Below are 25538 nucleotides of genomic sequence, written 5' to 3' on the forward strand. Positions count from 1 at the left end.
ACAGCTTTTGGAATTTTTCTTTTGATTTGACATGGTGCACAATGTTTTGTAGATTAGCTCAAAAAATCCTACTTCATTATATTTTAAATTTAGAAAATGAGACGGTACAATGTGAATATATTTGTGGGGATGAATACTTTTTCAGGGCACTGTAAATTGTGTCTATACTTATTGCATTTGCATTAGTAACCAAAGCAATATCCTGAAGAATGTACAATACTGGTTAACTGTGGACAAAAGCAAGTCAAATGCTGTGTCTTCCATGCTTGCAGCTCTACAATGCATGTGTAGGAAGATCAAACATACTACAGCATTCAAACAAAAAAAACTCAGCATTATCCAGAGCAAAGCAGTATGCTTGATTGACACCATATTTATTATACCTATAATGCAGACATGGTCAAGAGGTTCAGCTGTTATTCAGACCACACATCAGAATGGGGAAGACTTTGACTGTGGAATGATTGCTGGTGCCAGACGGAGTGTTTGAGTATCTCAGAAACCGGTGATTTCCTGGGATTTTCATGCAAACAGTCTCTGTAGTTTACAAATAATGGTGCAAATTTTTTTTTAAAAAGTGAGTGGCAATTCTGTGAGCAAAAGCACTTCGTTAATGAGAGAGGTCAGAAGAAAATGGCCAGACTGATTCATGCTTACAGGAAGGCAACAGTAACTCAAATAACCATGCATTAGAACAGTGGTGTGCAGAAGAGTATCTGTAAATGCACAACATGTTGAACCTTGAAGTGGATGGACTATAGCCAAGGAAGACCACAAGCCAGTTTCTTAGGCACAGGAGGTACCTAGTAAAGTGGGTACTGAGTGTGTGGTCATTATGGATATTGGGAGAGTTGGTGATGGCAAAATACCTGCTTCTCTGCTGAATGTATAACTCTAGATTAATTACTGGAATGTAATTACTTGGGTTATCCTATGAGAAGTGATTGTGCATAATGGGTCTTTTACATAGAGTTTGGAAGAACAAGAGGTGATCTCACTGAAACACAAGTAATATTGATTTATTTGAGAGAAAGCTAGATAACAGAGAAAGAAAAAGGTTGAAAGCTTAAACTAGTCAGAGCCTAGTTAGGCCAAATGACCTTTTAAATATTATATACTCTACATAGTTTTATGTAATTCAATCATTTAGAACTCAAATTTTATGTTAACTAATCACAACATCTTGATAAGTATATCCATCTTTCTAATAAACAGTTTAAAACGTTTCCTGAAAGCTCGTTTAAGCTAATATTTTCATGATCTGTGGACAAAACAATTCATCATTCTGATGAAGACCAAATTTAGATATTCGATTGGGGGAAAATGGGAGAAAGAAAATTGAAGGGAAAAAAGTTACTAGAATAGAGTAACAGGTTGTGACGGCTTCACCAGCAATTTTGATGTTATTTAAAAGTGTTTAGGAATTGTGATTAGAGGGTAAAAAGGTTACACAATGCTGCAATCCCTGGAACACACAAATGCCCTCGTGGCCTGCTCACAGTTAGGTGCATCCATTGTCTGTAGCAAGAATAATGCAACTATCATCAAGGTGACTAAAACTATTGCCACTTCTGCATGAACTGAGTAGTTAAATAGAACAATAGCTTCATTTTGTGGTGTGCATGAAAGTGACTATGCACAGCACAATAAGGCAAAATTTTTATTTTATTTTATTTTATTTTTTGAGCTATAGCATGGAACAGGCCCATCCAGCCCCTTGCGCCGCACCAACCAGCAACCTAGCAATTTAACCTCAGTCTAATCACGGGATAATTTACAATGACCAATTAACCTACCAACTGGTACGTCTTTGGACTGTGGGATGAAACCAGAGAACTGGAGGAAACCACAAACCTGCCTGTCCTGGCCGACCTATTGTCTCAGCTTGCTCCTGCCCCACCGAACTCGTTTCTGCATACCTCGACACAGTTTTATCACCCCTTGTTCAATCCCTTCCTAGCTATGTTCGTGACACTTCTCACGCTCTTAAACTTTTCGATGATTTTAAGTTCCCTGGCCCCCACCGCTTTATTTTCACCATGGATGTCCAGTCCTTATATACTTCCATTCCCCATCAGGAAGGTCTCAAAGCTCTACGCTTCTTTTTGGATTCCAGACCTAATCAGTTCCCCTCTACCACCACTCTGCTCCGTCTAGCGGAATTAGTCCTTACTCTTAATAATTTCTCCTTCGGCTCCTCCCACTTCCTCCAAACTAAAGGTGTAGCTATGGGCACCCGTATGGGTCCTAGCTATGCCTGCCTTTTTGTTGGGTTTGTGGAACAATCTATGTTCCGTGCCTATTCTGGTATCTGTCCCCCACTTTTCCTTCGCTACATTGACGACTGCATTGGCGCTGCTTCCTGCACGCATGCAGAACTCGTTGACTTTATTAACTTTGCCTCCAACTTTCACCCTGCCCTCAAGTTTACCTGGTCCATTTCCGACACCTCCCTCCCCTTTCTAGATCTTTCTGTCTCTGTCTCTGGAGACAGCTTATCCACTGATGTCTACTATAAGCCTACTGACTCTCACAGCTATCTGGACTATTCCTCTTCTCACCCTGTCTCTTGCAAAAACGCCATCTCCTTCTCGCAATTCCTCCGTCGGCTTTTCATTCTAGGACGAGGGAGATGTCTTCCTTTTTTAAAGAAAGGGGCTTCCCTTCCTCCACTATCAACTCTGCTCTTAAACGCATCTCCCCCATTTCACGTACATCTGCTCTCACTCCATCCTCCCGCCACCCCACTAGGAATAGGGTTCCCCTGGTCCTCACCTACCACCCCACCAGCCTCCAACGGGATCCCACCACTAAGCACATCTTTCCCTCCCCCCCCGCATTCCGCAGGGATCGCTCCCTACGCAACTCCCTTGTCCATTTGTCCCCCCCATCCCTCCCCACTGATCTCCCTCCTGGCACTTAACCGTGTAAGCGGAACAAGTGCTACACATGCCCTTACACTTCCTCCCTTACCACCATTCAGGGCCCCAAACAGTCCTCCCAGGTGAGGCAACACTTCACCTGTGAGTCGACTGGGGTGATATACTGCGTCCGGTGCTCCCGATGTGGCCTTTTATACATTGGCGAGACCCGACGCAGACTGGGAGACCGCTTTGCTGAACATCTACGATCTGTCCGCCAGAGAAAGCAGGATCTCCCAGTGGCCACACATTTTAATTCCACATCCCATTCCCATTCTGACATGTCTATCCACGGCCTCCTCTACTGTAAAGATGAAGCCACACTCAGGTTGGAGGAACAACACCTTATATTCCGTCTGGGTAGCCTCCAACCTGATGGTATGAACATCGACTTCTCTAACTTCCACTAAGGCCCCACCTCCCCCTCGTACCCCAACTGTTACTTATTTTTATGCACACATTCTTTCTCTCACTCTCCTTTTTCTCCCTCTGTCCCACTGAATATACCTCTTGCCCATCCTCTGGGTCCCCCCCCGCTTGTCTTTCTTCCCGGACCTCCTGTCCCATGATCCTCCCGTATCCCCTTTTGCCTATCACCTGTCCAGCTCTTGGCTCTATCCCTCCCCCTCCTGTCTTGTCCTATCATTTTGGATCTCCCCCTCCCCCTCCAACTTTCAAATCCCTTACTCACTCTTCCTTCAGTTAGTCCTGACGAAGGGTCTCAGCCTGAAACGTCGACTGCACCTCTTCCTACAGATGCTGCCTGGTCTGCTGCGTTCACCAGCAACTTTGATGTGTGTAACTGGAGGAAACCATGTGCACACAGGAAGGAACGAATTGCAGAGGATGCTAGAATTGAACTCCAAACTCTGACGCCCCAAGCTGTAATAGCATCACACTCATCACTATGCTACCCCATAGCACCCCAATATAGACAAAATATTTATAAATTCATAAAGTATTTATCTATTCTGATACTGTAATCTGTTCATTCTTATTAAGCCTACTGTAGATTCTTCTGTGTTCAGCTGTTGCTCATTTCATTGATTGATTTCTAGCTGATAATTACAGATTTATTTCACAATATCAGGGAGACACATAACAAACTTTCTCTTATTGTATTGATAGATTTCCATTAATATCCCTTTAAAGATGCTAACATTTGCTTTCTGCTCTTATGCTTCCTTGGGGGGCAGTGCTTAGGTCTCCAAATTGAACTTAATATTCATGTTTTAAGGCAGCACCTTCTCACCCCATGACCACTACCATCTAGAAGGATGATAACAGCAGATACCTGGGAACACCACCACTTGGAAACCTCCCTCTAAGTCACTCACCATCCTGACTTGAAACATATCGCCATTCCTTCAAAATCATGGGTCAAAATAATGGAATTCCCTCCCTAACAGCACCATGGGTGTACCTACACCTCAGGGACTGCAGCAGTTCGAAGACAGCTTATCACCACCTTCTCAAGGGCAACTAGGGATGGGCAAAAAACGCTGGCTTAGCTGGCGACACCCACATCCATAAATGAATAAATTTTTAAAAAATCTTTGAAAACAAATCCAACAAGTTCTAATCACTACTCATAGTTTAAAATTTGATACATTAAAAGGAACCATAAATGAGTTTTAATTAATCTTACATTATTTGCATAAGGAAGAAACACCTGTAGGTTTGGGCAGGTTGCTATTTTAATGAATAGGTGAACAAGCCACAATACGAATGATGCAAACAAAATACGCAAATTTAAAAATTTGGTTTCAGTAGATTTTTTGGGATTACCTGCTTATTACTTAATTTGAATTTGCCTGCATGATAAAACCACCTTGAGGTACTGTATAGCATTCCAGTGTCTTTTACTGGACAGGATATGCTTTTTTAACCAGAACATGAGCATTTCCTAATTGCTGTAAGAGGGCAATGTGGAATCACATTCCTGAACTGCAGCTGTCCTTCTGGAGGAGCTATTCCCTAAGTATTGTTAGATAACAGGTTTAAGAAATTAGACAGAGCAATAATGATATATTCCTATACTGTGGCAAAAGGTGGCATGATTTAATGGCCATTACAGAAGCATGGTTGCAAGGTAGAGATGATTCAGAATTAATATCCAAGAGGATTAGCTATTATGGAAGGATAGGCAGTAAAGTAAGGGAGGTGGAGTAGCATACTTAATTAAGGATGAGATCAGAGCAATAATGAGAGATGATACAAGATCTAAGGAGCAAAATGTTGAATCCATCTGGGTACAGCTCTGAAATACGAAAGGGAAAAAGAGAAATCATTGGTGGGAGTAGTCCATAGACCATCAGATAATAGCATTACAAATACACAAGCAACAAATCAAGAAATATCTATGTATGTAAGAATAGAATGGCAGTTGTCATGAGGGACTTTAACTTTCACATAGATTGGGCAAATCAAGTAAGTCAACGTAGTCCTGAGGAAAGTTTCATAGAATGCATCTGCTATAGCTTCCTTGAACAGCATGTTAATGGACCTACAAGGGAAGGTGATATATTAGCTCTGGACCTGTGCAAAGAGACAGGTAAAATGAATGACCCCATAATTAGGCATCCTCTTCGAAAGAGTAATCACAGTATGATTGAATTTCTCATACAAATGGAGGGTACCGTCATTCAGTATGAAACCCGTGTATTATGCCTAAATAAGGGAGTCTTCAAAGGGATGAGGTAGCAGTAGTAGTTCGGGCAGAATAAGAACACATGCTACAAGATGTGGTAGGATAGTTGAGGAACAGTGGAAGACTTTCAAAGAGATTTTTCACAATTCTCAACAAGAGTATACTCTTGTTAAAAGCTAGGACAGTAAGGATAGGAAAACCCCAGTTTTGGATAACTAAGGAAATAAAGAAAGTATCAAAATAAAATCTTATGCATACAATGTTGCCAAAATAGTGGGAAGCTGGAAGATTAAAACACAAAAAAGAACTACTGTACTGAGCAAGCAATAAAGAAAGGGAAGATAGATTATCAAAGGAAACTAGCACAAAATATTAAAATAGACTGTAGAAGTATTCATAATTATATAAAGCAGAAAAGTATGGCTAAAGTGAAGCCTTCTTGGAAGGCGAGAAGGAAGAATTAATAATAGATTATACAGAAATGGCTGAGACGTTTAATGACTATTTTGTGTTGGTCTTCATAATAGAAGACTAACATACAATAGAGAGATATTTCCTGTACACAAGTGTAAGGAGAACACTTCCTGTCTGCCACAGTGCAGGTTCTATGCCAAGCAGTGATGCGACTTATTAGGATGCTCTCTACTGCGTATCTGTAGAGTGACTAGTATCTGTAGGAAAACTAGTGGGCCTAAAGATCAGTAATTACCCTGATCCTGATGGAATGCTTTCCAGAGTACTGAAAGAAATGGCAGAAGTGATAGTAGAGGAGCTTGTGAAAATTCAGTAAAATTCTCTGGATCCTGGTCTGGTCCCGCCAGATTGTAAGTCAGTGAATGTCACACCACTGTTTAGAAAGGGATGTAGGTAATTTACTGTAGATCAATTATTTTAATGTATGAGGTTGGGAAAATGCTTGAAGCTATCATCAAGGAAGAACTAGTGAGACACCTGGATAGAAATGATTCGATTAGGCAGACATGGGATACAGGAAGGGCGCATCCTGTTTGACAAATTTACTTGAGTTATTTGAGGATATAACATGGACTGAGGATAGAGGGGAACAGGTGGATGATGGATTTTCAGAAGGTTGTTGATAAAGTGTAGCATAAAAGGCTTAACAATAAGGATGGATGAAGTGGGGGTTGGAAATGTATTAGCATGGACAGAGGATTGGTTAACCAAAAGAAGGCAGAAAGTTGGGAAAAATGGGTTACTTCTCTGGATGGTAATAAGTAGTGAATGGGGTGCTGCAGGGGTTGTTGCAAGGCCCGCAACTATTCAAGACTCAAGATTGTTTAATGCCATTTCCTGTATGCAAATGTAAGGAAAATACTTATTGTCTACTGCAGTGCAGTTTCTGTACCAAGCAGTGATGCAACTTGTTAGGATGCTCCCTACTGCATATCTGTAGAATGACTTGAGTATGGGTGTGCAAAGTCCAGCCCTATTCAGCCTCCTCAGAAAGAAGAGGAATTGGTCAGCTTTCCTGACCATGTAGGATGTGTTCTGGGACCATGAGAGACTGTGCGTGATACACACTCCGAGGAGATTGAAACTACTATGTGGCCGATGTAATGTGACAAATATCACTGCTTTTTCAAACACAAACACATGCAACTGCGCTATTTAAAAACTGTTCACTCTAAGCAATGTGTGGTGTCTAACAGCCACCAGGTGCACACAACTGACACTAGTTAGAAACTGTTTGGCAACAGTCTTCTATCCCAATTAAGTGACGTGGTGTCCCAAATAAATGAGGGGAATCCCAGCTATTTACTTGATTTAGTTTTTATTCTTTAAGAGTTGTCTCAAATATGTGACTGTCCTGATTAACCGAAATCCACTATACTGGTTTTGAACACAGTGTAAGTTGATTCTGGAGATGAAGGGTTTAGCCTATGAGGAGATATTGAGTTACCCAGGATTATACTCGTTGGAATTCAGAAGAATGAGACAGGACCCGATAGGAACATATAAAATTATGAAAAGATAGGTAAGATAGAGGCAGGAAAGTTCTTTCCATTGGTAAGTGAGAATAAAACTAAGGAGTAGCATCAAGATTTGGAGGAGCAGATTTAGGACAGAGATGAGGAGGACTTGGTTTTCCCAGTGAGTGGTAAATCTGTGGACTTATCTGCCACAGCTAGATATTTAAGACACAATGTAGGGGGATGAAGGATTCTGGGTAAAAGTCAGACGGGTGGAGTTGAGTCCATGGTCAGATCAGCCATGTTATTAATGAATGATAGAGCAGGCATGATGGGCCAGATGGCCTACTCTTGCTCCTTTTTTTTTATGTCCTTCTGTTATTATTGGAGCTGTTGGTATTCTCATGTGCTTGCAATGATATACATCATGAGTTTGGGTGTGATTGCCAAAATAACTCAAATGCATTTGAAGGTGATAAAGTATTAACCAAGTAGGCTGCTTTTTCCTGAATCGCTGACCAATGTCGAATTTCTTCAGTGTTGTTGGAGCTGCACTCATCTGTGTGATCATATTTGTGATTTGTTCCTTCTGGATTGCAGAAAGGCTTTGTGATGTCAGGGAGTCACAAACTAACAAATACCAGTCTCTAACCTACTCTTGTAACCACAGTATTTATATGGGTAGTCCAAATTAATTTCTGTTCAGCAGGACACCTCTGACCTCCCCAACATCCATGATTTTGCTTGTGTTGGACTGGATAGCAGTAGCATCTTTGAATGCCAAGGATAGGTGCTCGATGATGGTCACTGGCTACCATTTATGACTCATGGTCAACTGTTAATTCGATCTTGCACATGCAGGCATAGTCAAAGAAACTGGGTATAGAATGGTACATTGTGCATCAGCAGCAGAGACTTCCACTTTTAATCATATTATGGAAGGAATGTCATTGTTGAAGCAGTTGCTTCAACAGAGCTAGGGATATTATGGAGTAATATATGAAGGTTAGGATGATTAAATTGCTGCATCCACAACCATTTTCCTTCCTGGGAAGAACATTCCTGAACAGTTAAGTGTGTGTCACTTGCTATCTATTGACGTTACCAAGGGCCCTTAATGTAATTGAATACTACAGCGATATCAGTATGTTACCTCATCTCTGGAATTCACCTTTTTAGTCGATGTTTGGATGGTAGTGAACCTATGGCACATACAAAAATAAGATGCATAATGATTATCGTTACTGCCAAATAAAGCAGCAAAAGAAATTTTATAACCAAAAGCTGTGAGATGTTTTCACACAAAATGTTTCATACTGGCTTGGCACCAGCTAGACAGTTGGAAGAACATGTGAAGTTAGATGATACGTTTTGAAATCCTTGAAAACTTGGTGGACACATCATTTTTGAGCATCATTGGTTTAATTTCAGTTCATTTGAAAAAACTGCAAAATTCATAAAGTAACCAGACAATGTACTAATAGACAATTGGTGTTTGGATTGATTTGGATTATACTGAGCAGCTCAATTTGGAAGCAAAAATTTGTCAGTTTAGGAGCTGAACTAGTAATTGTTGAAAGACATTGTTTAGTGACGCAATCAAAGCAAAAAAAATCCAGAAAATCAGGACCTGTAACTCTGGAATTTCAGTCCTGAAACTTTTAACTGTCTGAAAAACCTTGCAATAGCAATATTAAAAGCATTTTCATCGACATGTTCATGTAAGTGATTTTTCAATGATGAACTTGTACAGGTCTGATTATAAGAGTAGACTTACTGATGAAACTAGTGCTACATGCATAGCTCTCAAAACACCCTATATACATACTAAATATAAAATATTCGTCACTGATAGCGCAGCAACAAAACTGTCACTGAAAGTATACTTATTTTCCTTTCCTTGCACCAAAGCTTATAATTACACACTTTCATTTCTTATGTTGTATATAAAGATACAATATAAGCATGGTGGCTTTGATATATGTCTCTACCAAAGGAAGTGTAAGATGCTCCTTCCCTCCACTACCCTGCAAGTCATCCTTGGGCAAGGTGCAGCATTTGCTCAGCCCCTCCCCACCCCACCTAATCAGGGCTATGTGAAGCCATGGGAGCGGGTGGTGGATAGTCGTATGAGTAGGTGGTGCATATCTCAAGTTCTACTTTTGTGATCACTGACTTAATAATGGCTGGGGTCACCCGTCTTGTAAAGACACTGACCAGAAGGTGGCAATGGCAAATCACTGCTGTAGAAAAATTTGCCAAGAACATTCATGGTCATTAGACCATTGTTGCATACGTTATATTAATATATTTTGAATGGGATATCTGAAGTTCTTCATTTATTTCAATCACTCTGTTATACCTTATTATTTAATAGTAAAATAATGAATACACATAAATGAGCAATAGGACTCAGCCGCCTTCTTTTTTAAAAAAAGGCTATAATTATTGTTAATAAATTATCATCTCTGCTCAAAATTACCATGGCATGTAAGAGAACCTTTTAGAAAATTATTGCCAATTTAGACATGACACACGCTCTCAGAAAGGTTCACCACCCCTGGATGAAAGTTTGATGAGGTGTGGAACTGAATGATCCTAACAAGCTCTTTAGTGAGCAAGTTAATGGCAATTAAGTGCCACTTGGTACTGTAGCTCTGTTGATGTCTGTTTCCAACAGCAGTGGATTAGCTGGAGGAACATGCTGATCAGCTGACTTGAACTTTCAATTATTTTGTTGATATGCCTAACAATTTTCCACAGTCTCAAATAACTGCCTTTGTTGCAGTTGTGTTGGTGTACTGCGGTTATCTGTGCAGCGGGCTTTGCAATGCAAGTCTTCAATTCTATTAGCTGAGATGTTATTGGAGTTGTACAACCTAATGGCATTCAATGCACTTTTCTTTATAATCACAAAATCAATTTGTCTGAAGGATGTTTCTTATGGCTGAACATGGTTGCAACTGCTCAAAAAAGTCTTTGCCACAGAATGCATCTTGACCATCAGTGAGGATGTTGATAATGAAACCTTCCTCTTTTATTAATTGACTGTCACCAGTCATGTGTTCTTATTTGTTGGTCATGGGATTACTCAGCTCTGAATGTGCATGCTGACTTGCTACGTTTGCAGCCTCTTAAGTTTGCTCATTTTTGGCTGCTACCGGTGCTGCTCGTAGCTTTTCCTTCTATGTTTGTCTCCTAACCAGAAATGGCAGTTGAATGCATGGCTGAGGAGTTGGTGCAGGGAGCAGGGTTTTAGATTTTTAGATCATTGGGATCTCTTCTGGGGAAGGTGGGACCTGTACAGATTGGATGGGTTGCACCTGAACTCGAGGGGGAGCAATATCCTTGCAGGTAGGTTTGCTAGCATGGTTCGGGAGGGTTTAAACTAATTTGCGAGGGGGATGGGACCCAGAGCGATAGAGCAGTGAAAGAAGTGCATGGAGTAAAGCCAGATCTAACATACAGAGAGGCTTTGAGGAAAGAGAAGCAGAATAAACGGTGTAAAGACAGTAAGGTAGAAGGGCTGAAATGTGTGTACCTCAATGCAAGAAGCATCAGGAACAAAGGTGATGAACTGAGAGCTTGGATACATACATGGAATTATGATGTAGTGGCCATTACAGAGACTTGGCTGGCACCAGGGCAGGAATGGATTCTCAATATTCCTGGATTTCAGTGCTTTAAAAGGGATAGAGAGGGCGGAAAAAGGGGAGGAGGGGTGGCATTACTGGTCAGGGATACTATTACAGCTACAGAAAGGGTGGGTAATGTAGCAGGATCCTCTTTTGAGTCAATATGGGTGGAAGTCAGGAACAGGAAGGGAGCAGTTACTCTACTGGGGGTATTCTATAGACCCCCTGGTAGCAGCAGAGATACAGAGGAGCAGATTGGGAGGCAGATTTTGGAAAGGTGCAAAAATAACAGGGTTGTTATCATGGGTGACTTTAACTTTCCTAATATTGATTGGCACCTGATTAGTTCCAAGATTTTAGATGGGGCAGAATTTGTTAAGTGTGTCCAGGATGGAATCCTGTCACAATATGTGGACAGGCCGACCAGGGGAAATGCCATACTAGATCTAGTACTAGGTAATGAACCAAGTCAGGTCACAGATCGCTCAGTGGGTGAGCATCTGGGGGACAGTGACCACTGCTCCCTAGCCTTTATAATTATCATGGAAAAGGATAGAATCAAAGAGGACAGGAAAATTTTTAATTGGAGAAAGGAAAATTATGAGGCTATAAGGCGAGAACTTGCGAATGTGAATTGGGATGATGTTTTTGCAGGGAAAGGTACTATGGACATGTGGTCGATGTTTAGAGATCTCTTGTGGGATGTAAGGGATAAATTTGTCCTGGTGAGAAAGATAAAGAATGGTAGGGTGAAGGAACCATGGGTGACAAGTGAAGTGGAAAATCTAGTCAGGAGGAAGAAGGCAGCATACATGAGGTTTAGGAAGCAAGGATCAGATGGGTCTATTGAGGAATATAGGAAAGCAAGAAAGGAGCTTAAGAAGGGGCTGAAAAGAGCAAGAAGGGGGCATGAGAAGGCCTTGGCAAGTAGGGTAAAGGAAGCCTGATAGAGTTCTTTGAGGTGGTGACCAGGCATATAGATGAGGGTAGTGCAGTGGATGTGATCTATATGGATTTTAGTAAGGCATTTGACAAGGTTCCACACGGCAGGCTTATTCAGAAAGTTAGAAGGCATGGGATCCAGGGGAGTTTGGCCAGGTGGATTCAGAATTGTCTTGCCTGCAGAAGGCAGAGGGTGGTGGTGGAGGGAGTACATTCAGATTGGAGGATTGTGACTAGTGGTGTCCCACAAGAATCTGTTCTGGGACCTCTACTTTTCATGATTTTTATTAACGACCTGGATATGGGGGTAGAAGGGTGGGTTGGCAAGTTTGCAGACAACACAAAGGTTGGTGGTGTTGTAGATAGTGTAGAGGATTGTCAAAGATTGCAGAGAGGCATTGATAGGATGCAGGAGTGGGCTGAGAAGTGGCAGATGGAGTTCAACCCAGAGAAGTGTGAGGTGGTACACTTTGGAAGGACAAACTCCAAGGCAGAGTACAAAGTAAATGGCAGGATACTTGGTAGTGTGGAGGAGCAGAGGGATCTCTGGGTACATGTCCACAGATCCCTGAAAGTTGCCTCACAGCTGGATAGGGTAGTTAAGAAAGCTTATGGGGTGTTAGCTTTCATAAATCGAGGGATAGAGTTTAAGAGTTGTGATGTAATGATGCAGCTCTATAAAACTCTGGTTAGGCCACACTTGGAGTATTGTCCAGTTCTGGTCACCTCACTATAGGAAGGATGTGGAAGCATTGGAAAGGGTACAGAGGAGATTTACCAGGATGCTGTCTGGTTTAGAGAGTATGGATTATGATCAGAGATTAAGGGAGCTAGGGCTTTACTCTTTGGAGGGAAGGAGGACGAGAGGAGACATGATAGAGGTGTACAAGATAATAAGAGGAATAGATAGAGTGGATAGCCAGCGCCTCTTCCCCATGGCACCACTGCTCAATACATGGCTTTAAGCTAAGGGGTGGGAAGTTCAAGGGAGATATTAGAGGAAAGTTTTTTTACTCAGAGAGTGGTTAGTGCGTGGAATGCACTGCCTGAGTCAGTGGTGGAGGCAGATACACTAGTGAAGTTTAAGAGACTACTAGACAGGTATATGGAAGAATCTAAGGTGGGGGCTTATATGGGAGGCAGGGTTTGAGGTTCGGCACAACATTGTGGGCCGAAGGGCCTGTACTGTGCTGTACTATTCTATGTTCTATGTAATCCCCTGGCTTCAAAATAATGGTAGAGTGAAGGATATACCAAGCTATTCGATTACTGATTTAGAGAATATGGTGGAATATACAGTAATTCTATTGATGGCTATGAGTGCCTCACAAATGATTAGTGTTACCAGAAAATTGAAGTGCTGTAGATGCTAGAAATGAAAAAAAAAATACTGGAAAGGTAGCAGGTCAAACAGCATCTGTGAACAAGATCCAACATATTTCCAGTCCGATACCCTTTATCAGTAAATGGCTTTGGATCAAGGACAGAAAGCTTGAGGAGAGATGGAAGAGAAAGAAGAGAAACTAGTGCAAGTTTGCTCTTAATACATGGGGAAATATTAGAACATTTGTCCATTATGCTATGAGACTGAGGGGAAGAAGAAAAGACTGCAGTTGAGATCATTAGTGTTATTGACATTGAAGTCAATGTGATCCGTTTACTGTACATGTAATTGTAGAAGAGGGTGAAAGAACAGGGAACATGACTGTTTTCAGGAAAGAAGCTGAGGGTTACCTTAGTAGTCCAGATTAATTCTGAATTGATGAACAATTTTGGCAGATATGATCAGGATTCAATGATGCTTTAAATGGTCTAGCCGGATCTGACATTGAATGGCCATGTTATTTCATAGAATGGTAGAATAGTTACAGTTTTGGAAGATGTCAATCAGTCCTTCACAGGTTACTGAACTTTAAGAAAATGACTTTTACACAAGAAAAAACAACTTCATACATTTAAAAGCAATTTTCAAGCTAGTAAGAATAATAATGATGTTTCTTGTTATTCGTTGATGACTGTACATAGTACATATTCCATTGGTTTAATTATGGGTAGTATCAGGATGATTATTCAGTAAAATAAAATTATAGCAATTGTACATAGAGCACTATGATATGGCGAAATCAGCTTATAGGCAGTTCGCAGGAACAGAACCCTTATGTAACTCAGGGTCCACTTGCATTTCCACCTAAAACACACAGTAGGATGAATGGTGTCTGTCTATTATTGCACTTCTTTAGTTTTACGTAAATTAACCTGGCAGGAAAATGTAACAGGTTAAACTCCATCATGTAAAGCAAGAGCTGGGTCCCCTTCAGTATGGGTGACCTCTCATGCGGTAACACACACTGGGTGCTAGACGAGCTTTGCCGGTTGGGCAGAGTCTAACCCCCTCCACAGGTTTAGGATAGAAGGCAGAGGGTTTGGTGGGTAGCTCTGGACTTTTTTTTCGTGCAGGGGATGGCTGGAATCTGGAACACACTTGGCAGAGAGGTAAATACTACTTAAACATTTAAGGTATATCTAGGTGAGCACCTAGGTCTCTGAAGGATAGAAGACTACAGTTCAGTTGGACTAGTATGGATGGGTCAGTGCAAAGTTGATTGCAGCAAAGCTGCAGCTTGCGCATTTGAATAACAATCCTGCTAATCAGCTGTCATCACTGTCTCATTCAGACTTTGATCTTATATCCATACAGTATACATAATTACATACTCCGCAGAACATTGCAACCACATTTAACATCTTAAGCAGTGTTGGCTCGTGATCAAACACACTACAAGCTAAACTATTGCAATGTAAATTGCTTGGCATAACTGCTGGCAGCAATAACAAGTACTGAGGACAGACAGCACAGTGACATTTTATTCCTGTGGAAGAGTAGGGGGTTACCATAATTAATAGTGGGGCTGAAACCATTATGGTGTTGTCATGCTTCTTTAAGGCCACTTCTCCTTCAGCTGATGGTGTCTTCAAACGGCATGCACTTCTTCAGCTGATAGTGTCTTCAAACAGCATGCACTTCTTCAGCTGATGGTGTCTTCAAACGGCATGCACTTCTTCAGTTGACGGTGTCTTCAAATGGCGTGCACTTCTTGCGTTCTCCTCCACCTCTTCAGCACAACCATAGTCCTTTCCTTTTTATAGACATTTCCTTCTCAGTAGGTTAAAACTGTAAACAGAACAGGCAATAAAAGAGGAAAGGGTCAATGACTGAAGTGTCAAACTCTGTTTGACACTTGCCATCGACAGCTCAGATATGTGCTTTTCAGTTCTTTAAAGGGTAGCTATGGAGCTCAAGTGGTAAGAGAAGGGTATAAAAGTTCAATGTACTTTGAGGGTTTGATGCAGTGGCCAATTGGAAAAGAAACAGGCCAAGCATTAATAAGGCTATGTGCTTAGCCCCCTGCTTGACTCACTTTATATGTATGACTGTGAGGCTAAGCACGGCTCCAATACCATATTTAAGTTTGCTGATGACACCACTATCATTGGTCGAATCAAAGGTTGTGACAAATCAGCATATAGAAACAGAAAACCTACAGCACAATACAGGCCCTTTGGCCCACAATGCTGTGCTGAACATGTACTTACTTTAGAAATTACCTAAGGTTACCCATAGCCCTCTATTTTTCTAAGCTCCATGTACCTATCCAGGAGTCTCTTAAAAGACCCTATCGTATCCGCCTCCACCACCGTTGCCAGCAGCCCATTCCACGCACTCACCACTCTGGGTAAACAACTTAGCCCTGACATCTCGTCTGTACCTACTTCTAAGCACCTTAAAACTGTGTCCCCTCATGTTAGCCATTTCAGCCCTGGGAAAAAAGCCTCTGACTATCTCCATGATCAATGCCTCTCATCATCTTATACACCTATAGGAGGGAGATTGAAAATCAGGCTGAGTGGTTCCATAACAACTTCTCAATCAATGTCAGTAAGACCAAAGAGCTGATTATTGACTACAAGAGGAGGAAACCAGAGGTCCATGAGTTAGTCCTCATCAGGGGATCAGAATAGGAGAGGGTCAGCAACGTTAAATTCCTCGGCGTTATCCTTTCAGAGAATTTACCCTGAGTCCAGTACATAAGTGCCATTACAAAGAAAGCACAGCAGCGCTTCTACTTTCTTAAAAGTTTATGAAGATTCGGCATGTTTTCTAAAAATTTGACAAACTTCTATTGATGCATGTGAAGAGTATGCTTAGTGCATCACAGCCTGGTATGGAAACACCAATGAACGGAAAAGCCTACAAAAAGTAGTGGATACAGCCCAGACCATCACGGGTAAAGATGTCCCCTCCCACCCCCCCAACCATTGAGCATATCTACAAGGAGCATTGTTGCTGGAAAGCAGTATCCATCATTAAGGACTGCCACAATCTAACCATGCTCCCGTCTCACTGCTGCCAGCAGGAAGGAGGCACAAGAAACGCAGGTCCCATATCACCAGATTCAGAAACATTTATTATCCCTCAACCATCAGGCTATTGAGCAAGAGGGGATAACTTCACTCACCCCAACACTGAGCTGTTCCCACAACCTATGGACTCACTTTCGAGGACTGTTCATCTTATGTTCTTGATATTTATTATTTATTTATTATTATTTTGGGGTTTTTTCAATTTTTGTATTTACACAGTTTGTTATCTTTTGCACATTGGTTGTTTGTTTTGTTGTGTGAGATTTTTCACTGATTTTATTACGTTTCTTTGTATTTACTGTGAATGCCCACAACAAAATGAATCGTGGGGTTATATATGGTGACATATATGTTCTGTGATAACAAGTTTACTTGAACTTTGAACTATACATGCTGTAAGTGGGAAACAAAATGTTGATCAGGTGAGGTAGCATCTATGAGAGAAAAACACTGCAAATAAAAGGTCATTGATCACTTGGTAGAAGCAATGAAATGCCTGCTTTAGCGACAAGACCTTGGGAAAATCTGCATGCATTATCAAGGATCTGTGAGGATCCCCAGCACACTACTGCATGCTGCCTGGAAATAAACCATTTGCCATGGAAATTGCAGTGATTTTATTTCAACACTTGGCTGAATCCAGTAGCAAGTGGGATCAAATGGCCAATATTTTAACTTCTAATCCAGTGCCAGGAGAAGCAACCAGATGTTCAACCATTATGAGAATGATCACAGGAATGAAAGGGTTAACATATGCGGAGCATTTAAAGCCTCTGAGCCTGTACTCATATTAAAAGAATGAGAGGGGATCTCATTGAAACCATTCGAATACTGGAAGGTCAAGATAGAGTGGATGTTCCCTATAGTGGCGGAGTCCATAACCAGAAGGCATATCCTCAAAGTAGAAGGACGTCCCTTTAGAACAGAGATAAGGAGAAATTTCTTTAGCCAGAGCGTGGTGAATCTGTGGAATTCAATGGGCATATTTAAAGTGGAGGTGTTAGGTTCTTGATTAATAAAGATATCAAACGCTATGGGGAAAAGGCAGGAGAATGATGTTGACAGCGATAATAAATCAGCCATCATGGAATGGCAGAGCAGATTCAAAGGACCAAATAGGCTAATTCTGCTCCTATATAAATAGGATTTGGAATATCAAAAATATCTGAATTAATCATTGGAGTTTAGGATTTTTTTTGCACTTCCTTCAATTCAAATTGAGAAAGTGTACCACTGTATTTTACTAAAAAATTACCACAGATCAGATAGGTTTTATATACCGTCATTTTTCAGTGGTGACTCAATTACATATTATGTGAAATCCACTATCCATTAGATTTTGTTTGATTTGAAGTGCATCTGCCTCTCACAGGTCATTTTGTTGATAAACAATACTAGTAGCTTGATTGTGGGGGAACAACTGAAACTAATGGTGCTTGAAGTATTTAAGCAGGTGCAAGGTCAGGTCACACCAATTGTCTGTGGGAAACAGCTGTGTCTAGATTTCAGCTTTGTTGAAAATATGCAGTGGTGCAGTTTAAAGTTATTTGTAATTTGAAGGAATACAATATTGCAATACTTTCCACAATTACTTATTAGATCTATTGATGGTAGGTTACAGCCTGATTATGTGGTCAACTACATGCAGAAATGCATGCTTGTGCTTACAGTCTCTTACCCTGAAGTTATTGGTATCCGTCACGTCTTTTGCTGTGCTGAACAGAGTCTAATGGGGGGGGGGGATAAAAGGAATTGTCATAAATAGAATTTTCATTCCATTAAAGACCAAGGAAGAAGGTCAAGTAACTTATGAATATGGTGCTGAAATTCTTAGCCTTTACATAAAGAACATATTAAGTAAATGATTTGGAGAATTTTGTATACCTCAATCCTTGACTAATGAAATAATGCATGGTACAATGTGGACGCAGAACAAGGAAATTTAGATTAAAAAAGCATATAAATTACTGCCATCCAGAGTAAACTGATGGAGAGAAATAACCATTTAATCATAAAAAAAGAACTCAATTTAGACTACAGAGGATATCCCTGAAAGGAATAAATATTCTCAGTTCTACTGCTATCATCTTTTAGCAAATAAAACTAACATTTCCTTCCAAGCTGACTACTAGCTCAAAACTTATTTTTTTCAATGTCCCAGAATGCATTATAGTCATCCAAATTAATGCCCACCTTACCTATACTTTTTGTTGAGCCATTAGAATCAAGTTTACAATCTCCTCACTGCTATTAAAATAGCTCTAATCAACATAATTAGGGACATGTTACCTGATTGTAATAGGGCAATTATCCTTCTAAAGGTTTTGATAATTGACTCTGCCTTCTTCATAATCTCTCCCATGTGGTTGTCACTTTGTTCATTGCTCATCTATTCAGCCACAGCAAAACTATTACATCTGATGTCCCTCATAGACTTACGCTTAGTCCCTCTAAATTCTATATTCTACTTCTTTTTACTATCAGAAAAATCACCACCAATTCCGACATGCAGACCAATGACACACATAGATTTCATTCACAATCACTGCCTTTGACCATTCAAAAAATTGTTCTTTTTTCCACAATTTATAAATAGAAGACCACATCAATTCAACTACTCAAAATACATTAAATGTACCATCAAAAAAACATGCAGACAGTTAGTAATTATCATTGTGCTTTTCCTTGATTCTTGTCTGTTGTGCTCCTATACCACTGACTGCAATACATCTGATGGATGCCTGCTGATTTGAAGTGAAGGAGACTAATACAAATGCCAGGCAATGACGATCTTCAAAAAGAGCAACTAACTCCTCTCATTGATAGCATTACAATTGATGAGTCATTTCCCATTTAAAAACCCGAACCTCAACATTGACCAGAAATTTAACTGTACTTGCCAAATAAATACTATGTCTACAAGGACAGATTAGAGGCTGGGTATCATGTTACACCTTCTGGCTCTCCAAAACTATTCATTTAATAAGAAGATACAAGTCATTCTGTGTGCTACAGTTCCTGAGGAGATGTTGGATTGTGTAGCAGGGGAGAGAGAGTTCAAAAGATGCAAGCAGGGTTATTTGGGAGATTCTGTGCACCATAGTTCCCAAAGAGATGTTGGATTGTGCATAAGTAGGACTAAGGGCTAATTAAAAAGAAGCTAGGTTTAAGTAGAGCGGCCATTGTGGAGGTGGATCAGTGTTAGAGTGGGAAGCCCCTAATAAGCAGCTTCCCTAATTAACTGATAGCCCAATTAACTAGAAATCATAGTATTCTTTTATGGTCACTTATGTTCAGGCAGGCAGAGATTTAGGTAAATGTGGACAAACAATGTGGTCGGGGAGTTAGTGGGATTACATAAACCAGGACTGAATTGAACAGAGTCTGGGATATGTGAGGGTGGAAGCTTCAATTTGAGTGAGGCACCTCTGGACCAGGAAGGAGGCAGTGGCTGGTAGCAGCCAACATTGCTTTAATTTGGGATTGACAAAAACACACAAGCTCTATCCAATTCCAAAGTAATGATAACTTTGTTTTAAACTATTACTTTTGAGTCAAAGCAGTCCCTTTAAGAACATCCTGTTACACTGCAGGTAAACCTGGTTTTTGAGTGCATGAATGGCATTTGAGGGATTCCTCAATATTGCAGATGGGTCTTCAAGTAGGTCTTAAACCCTTATTTTCAGATGCAAATAACCCTTGCTTACCCAGCCAGACCTGGCTGGCAACTTTTAGATTGGGTACAGCTCCATCAACTTTCAAACCAACAAAGATTAATTTTGGTTCAGATTCATGGAAGCAAGTTTAAATGACTAGTTCTGTGCATATCTACTTCATTTATAACCACATTACTCAATATAGCAATTATGTTACCTGTGCGTTTACCTGAAAAATGTATTTCTAGTTCAGAGAGTTTGTTTATTGTGCTTCCAAGCTTATCAGCCAAAAAGCTCTATTCAAAAGGTTCAAAGGAACATCTAAACAAGCCTGATGCATTTTGGAAACAAGTCCTGTGGACTGATGAAGTTAAAATAGAACTTTTTGGCCACAATGAGCAAAGGTATGTTTGGAGAAAAAAGGGTGCAGAATTTCATGAAAAGAACACCTCTCCAACTGTTAAGCACGGGGGTGGATCAATCATGTTTTGGGCTTGTGTTGCAGCCAGTGGCACGGGGAACATTTACTGGTAGAGGGAAGAATGAATTCAATTAAATACCAGCAAATTCTAGAAGCAAACATCACACCGTCAGTAAAAAAGCTGAAGAGGAAAAGAGGATGGCTTCTACAACAGGATAATGAACCTAAACACACCTCAAAATCCACAATGGACTACCTCAAGAGGCGCAAGCTGAAGGTTTTGCCATGGCCCTCACAGTCCCCTGACCTAAACATCATCGAGAATCTATGGATAGACCTCAAAAGAGCAGTGCATGCAAGACTGTCCAAGAATCTCACAGAACTAGAAGGCTTTTGCAAGGAAGAATGGGCGAAAATCCCCCAAACAAGAATTGAAAGACTCTTAGCTGTCTACAAAAAGTGTTTACAAGCTGTGATACTTGCCAAAGGGGGTGTTACTAAGTACTGACATGCAGGGTGCCCAAACTTTTGCTTCAGGCCCTTTTCCTTTTTTTTGGTATTTTGAAACTGTAAAAGATGGAAATAAAAAAGTTTTCTTGCTTAAAATATTAAAGAAATGTATCATCTTTAACTTTATGCCTTTTGGAAATCAGTTCATCTTTTACTCGCTTTGCTATTCACAGTAACAGAAATTTTGACCAGGGGTGACCAAACTTTTGCATGCCACTGTATATACAACTCTAATATTAAAACACACATATACCAGAAAGACAGAACAATTTGAATAGCCTTATAAATACTTACTGTCTTTGGAATTCTATGAAGTTCTATTATTGTACATAACACAGACACTCTATATTCAAGCTACACTGCATACTCCATCGTAGCAACTGTGACATAACTATATATTTTATTCCCTCATGATTTGCAATTTCATCTTTGCATAGCAGAGTGAGAATAAATGAGGCCCTAGAGATCATACTTCAAAATGAAACAATTATCAGTTCCAATCTTGTTATATGATGTGCAAGTGGATATTTGTAATGTTAAAGGAATTCCAAGAAAGGCATTTGTCTCAGCACCTACCCATTTATTAAAGTCACCTTTTCCCAAAAATGAATCTCAGGATGGTGGCATAAATGTAATTTGATGATAAATTTACTTTGAAATTTTTTCTCTTGGCAACTTGTAAAAACTGCACCAATTATGACTGAAATGATCCCCAAGATGCTAATGGATTTTATAAATATTTTTTGAAAGTTGGGAATTTACCTTTGATGTCCCTTTCACTACGCAGAAAAGCAATAATCCTTTGAACAAATTCTCTAACAGCAAGTCATACCTGAAAATTAAGCTTGAAACAACTTTATCCTTTTTATGGTGGAGTTTTCAGAGTTGTTTTTTCTGAAAACTACTACCATTTCAAATTTGCATTGGTTTGAAATTTGAAAACCAAATTCATTACAACGTGAAAGGGCCTACAAGATTGCACAGTATTGTTTACAATATTTTCAATCAAATGCAATGACAACCATTATAGGATTATTTTGCATTATAAGAATTGGCCATGATAGCTTTTCTATTAGCTAGTTCTTCAAGGTGCTGCAGTGGTTTAGAATCCTACAATATTTACAATTAATAACCTTAGAAGTTCTCCTTCTTAGAAACCAAACCAACCGTGATGCATCAATCCCCTTCCTAAATCTTAATTTTCCCTACATCACTCTGATCCCTTGTCCCTCAGATCACTTCCAAAAATTTCTGTTGAGTTGATGACTCTCTGATTTTCCAACTAGCCAGTGATCACTGAAGATTCTCAATGGAACCCAATCACCAACCTATTTAAAATTCTTAGGCCACTTTTTGAAAAAAAAATCAGCACATGAATTTAGTTTTGCTACAAGTAACGTCTATCTTTTCCAGAGGCAATAACAAGCACAAATATTTGCTATTCTCATCTAATTGTAATTGCTATACATGTGCAAAATGGAACCATGCAATCTAATCTTAAACAAGAGATGATCTGCAGATGCTGGAAATCTGAGCAACACACCCAAAATGCTGGAGGTACTCAGCCAGCCAGGCAGCATTTGTGGAAAAAAGCATAGTCGACATTTCGAGGTGAAACATTTCAGCAGGGCTGGAGAAAAAAAAGCTGAGGAGCAGATTTAAAAAGGTGGGGGGAGGGGAGAGAGAACCACCATTCTGAATGGGAATGGGAAGTGGAATTAAAATGGGTGGCCACTGGGAGATCCCATTTGTTTTAGCAGATGGGCCGTAGAAGCTTGGCGAAGCGGTCTTCCAATCTACATCGGGTCTCACCGATGTACAGGAGGCCACACCAGGAGCACCGAACACTGTAAATGACCCCAACATATTCACAGTGTCACCCGCACCTCCCATTTCTACCTCCCACCCAAGATCCACAAACCCGCTTGTCCAGGTAGACACATTGTTTCAGCTTGTTCTTGCCTCACTGAACTCATATCACCAAATCTCAACTGATTTATCCCTCCCTAGTTCAGTCCTTCCTACCTATGTTCATGACACCTCACACGTTCTTGATCTTTTCAAGGAATTCAAGTTCCCTGGCCCCCCATCATCTTATGTTTACTATGGATGCCCAATCCCTATACACCTCCATCACCCACCAGGAAGGCCACAAAGCTCCCCGTTTTTTTCTGGACACCTGACCTAACCAGTTGCCCTTCACCACCACTCTCCTCCGCATAGTGGAACTTGTCCTTACTCCCAATAATTTCTCCTTTGGTTCCTCCCACTTCTTTCAAACAAAAGGGGAAGCCATTTGTTGGTGGTGGGATCCATAGGTCCCAGCTACACCTGCTTGTTTGCCAGCTACGTGGAACAGTTTGTGTTCCAAGCCTACACTGGTGACCGACCCCGCTTTTCCGACACTACATCAATGACTGCATTGGTGCTGCTTCCTGCGCCTGGTGATAGGTGAAACCTGGAGGGGGAGAGATGAAGTAAATTCGTCGATTTCATCCACTTTGCCTCCAACTTCCACCCTGCCCTCAAATTCACCTGGTCCATTTCCAGCAACTTCCTTCTCTTTTTCGATTTCACTGTCTCTATCTCTGGAGAAAGCTTATCCACTGTTGCCTATTACAAACCCACAGACTCTCACAGCTACCTAGACTATACCTCATCCCACTCTACTATTGTAAAGATGCCATCCACTTTTCTCAATTCCTCCATCTCTGCCGCATCTAATCTCAGGACGAGGCTTTTCATTCTAGAACCTCCTTTTCAAAGAAAGGGGCTTCCCTTCCTCCACCATCAACGCTGCCCTCAACCGCATCTCTTCCATTTCATGCATGTCTCTCTCTTACTGCATTCCCCCGCCACCCTACCAGGGATAGGATTGCTTTTGTCCTCACCTATCACCCCACCAGCTTCCACATCCAGCACATAATTCTCCGAAACTTTAGCCACCTCCAACGGGATCCCACCACCAAACACATCTTTCCCTTTCCCTTCCCCTCCACTTTCTGCTTTCCACAGGGATCGTTTCCTACACAACTCCCTTGTCCATTCGTCGCTCCCCACTGATCTCCCTCCTGGCACTTATCCTTGCAAGCAGAACAAGTTTTACACCTGCCCCTACACCTCCTCCCTCATTACCATCCAGGGCCCTAAACAGTCCTTCCAGGTGAGGTGACACTTCACCTGTGAGTCTGTTGGAATCATTTACTGTGTTCGTTGCTCCCAGTGTGAACCCTGTATATCGGTGAGGCCCGATGTACATTGGGAGATTGCTTTGCTAAGCACCTATGCTCTGTCCACCAGAAAAAGCAGGATCTCCCAGTGGTCACCCATTTTAATTCCACTTCCCATTCCGATATGTCCATCCATGGCCTTCTCCACCATCATGATGAGGCCACACTTAGGTTGGTGGAACAACACATTGTATTCTGTTTGGATAGCCTCCAGCCTGATAGCATGAACATCAATTTCTCCAGCTTCTGGTAATGCCCCCCAACCCCACCCCTTTCTCCATTTCCCATCCCCTTTTCCCTCTCTCACCTCATTTCCTTGCCCATTCATCGCCTCCATCTGGTGCACCTTCCCCCTTTTTATTTCTTCCATGGCCTTCTATCTCTCTCACCAATCAATTTCCCAGCTCTTTACTTCATCCCTTCCCTTCCAGATTTCACCTATCACCTGGTGGTTCTCTCTCCTCTCCCCCCACCTTTTAAATCTACTCCTCAGGTTTTTTTTTTTCCCCTAGTCCTGCCAAAGGTTTCAGCCCGAAACGTCGACTGTACTTTTTTTCCCATAGATGCTGCCTGCCTTGCTGAATTCCTCCAGCATTTTGAGTGTGTTGCTCCCATGCAATCTAATTTCTACAAATCTTTACGTCAATAAATGCATCACATCTTGACCAATATAAAGAATAAATGTTAAAAACTTACCTACATTCATGTCTCTTCACATCTGTTCAATTTCATCATGAAGAATCTGGTTAAAATATGCAAATAAACATGCTTTGTTAAACATGTTGCAAGGTTATTTGCCAGCTAAGAATTTTAAGGCTACTTAACAATTAAATGAAGAGCATACTTATCAAAAAATGTACTTTTTATTTTTCAAATATAATCATTGTTCATCATTAATGTTCCATAACATGCAGGCATACCTATTAACTAATGTTCAATAACAAAGCTAGGCATATCATGATGATTAAAGAATGATATAGCTTAGTTTCATCAAACCCATCCAGTTTGATCCCAAACCTCACCCTGCCCTCCAATTTTTTTTTTCCCCCCAGAGAAAGCAGAACAAATACTATAACATCTCCAAGGGAACTGTGCTTCATCTGCTAAAACTGGAAAACAAAATAATAACTTCAAGCCATTTTAGTATAAGATAAAAACATGCTGTAAAACATGTGCTATGGCATAAAACTTCCAAAACTCAATGTGAATAGAAACAATGA

General features: G+C 40.8%; 1 long non-coding RNA gene across 1 annotated transcript in view; it reads right to left on the bottom strand.

Annotated features, from left to right (window-relative positions):
* LOC140203341 (uncharacterized) overlaps positions 1 to 25538 on the bottom strand; it is a 170283-nt gene that overhangs the window by 35323 nt on the left and 109422 nt on the right. The window contains exon 3 of the long non-coding RNA XR_011887345.1: positions 25015 to 25060. This is a non-coding gene — a long non-coding RNA (uncharacterized lncRNA). The remainder of the gene's footprint in view (positions 1 to 25014; positions 25061 to 25538) is intronic.

The sequence above is a fragment of the Mobula birostris genome, chromosome 9 (assembly GCF_030028105.1).
Source record: "Mobula birostris isolate sMobBir1 chromosome 9, sMobBir1.hap1, whole genome shotgun sequence".
In the NCBI taxonomy this organism is placed as follows: Eukaryota; Metazoa; Chordata; class Chondrichthyes; order Myliobatiformes; family Myliobatidae; genus Mobula; species Mobula birostris.